Raw genomic sequence first — 1,362 nt, 5'->3', positions numbered from 1 at the left:
TTATATGTATAATTTTTACGTTGTCGAAAATATTAGAATTTATGCAGTTATAACGAAATTTCAAAATTAAATTTAAAATTAATGAACAAAAATGAATATTTTTTTTGCACTGGATAATAAGTAAAAATTCAAAACATTTTATTGATTCAAAATTATGAGAAATAATATATATCTGTTATTAGGATCTCAAAAGACACATTCTCAGTTAATTATTTCTTTTTAAATTACTTTATTTTTTAATACAAATTAATAAAAAATATTATGAGAGGGGTGTAGTTGAAACACTCCAAGGAGGTTTGAGATATAAAGAATTATAGCTAAGGTCTACTCACTTGACTGAAGACTGCTAGAGAACTGGCCTTCCTAAGTGAATTTATCTGAAAAAGGTCCTTCCTAGGAAAGATACCACTACTTAGAATTCAATATTATATACAAATTCCAGGATATACGTATTTCAATAACATCTATAAACAATAGCGTGATTCACTTGTTATGTTCAAAATTGTAAAGGTTTTTATATATTTTTTTTAATAATCATGGAAAAAAGACAAAAATATAATTTTATTTTTATACTTAATGAGGGTTCGGATTATAAGAATAATTCAAAACCAATAATCCAAAGTACACGTTCTTGAAGACATAATATAATAAATTATATAAATATATAAAAGAATTATGTACTTAAATCATTTATAGATTTAAGAAAATATGACTTTCCTATTGTTGAATAAATATTTATGCATCACAATAAAACCATTTCCTGCGTTCCATGTTATTATAATTGTTATTTTTTTAAATTTTTATGAGTGCTAATAATCGTTTCCTGTTTGTTCCTAATGGTTGGAAATAAGATTTGAAGTTTTATTCTCATTTGATCCGTTGTACCAATTCTCAATTACCATTTTACACTGGGAGTTAGAAATTTATTAGTAAATTTATTTTGGGTATTCTAATTTTTATGGCTTAAATTACTATAAATTGTAATTACTTAGCATCAAAAAGTAATTTTAATTGAGAATCTCAATTATTGAATAGGGTAATTACAATTACTTTACACAATTATAGTAATATCTTACAATTACGTTAGTGTAATTGACCTTCGTAACTATTAATGTTTTATGTTTGAATTAGTAATTATAGTACAAATTCGCTCATGTAATTAAATAGTCCTATAATGAATATTGTTCAACTCTGTACTGAGACTCGTGGCAAAATCTTAAACAACAATTTACGGGTTTTCAAATTTTATAAACTAATTACTTTTCAAGGAAACACAATACAATAAACCGTAGATGAATATATAATAAATCACAATTTACTATAGTTATACACCGTAAATATATAGATTTACAAGTTTATATA

General features: G+C 23.7%; 1 protein-coding gene across 1 annotated transcript in view; it reads left to right on the top strand.

Annotated features, from left to right (window-relative positions):
• Window positions 1-1,362, top strand: part of eag (ether a go-go) — a 160,332-nt gene that overhangs the window by 53,544 nt on the left and 105,426 nt on the right. The window lies entirely within an intron of this gene.

Source organism: Halyomorpha halys, unplaced genomic scaffold, assembly GCF_000696795.3.
Source record: "Halyomorpha halys isolate HHAL.00 unplaced genomic scaffold, Hhal_1.1 Scaffold1558.1, whole genome shotgun sequence".
NCBI lineage: Eukaryota > Metazoa > Arthropoda > Insecta > Hemiptera > Pentatomidae > Halyomorpha > Halyomorpha halys.
Note: the sequence above shows the minus strand (reverse complement) of the source record. Positions and strands in the feature narration are given on the sequence as shown.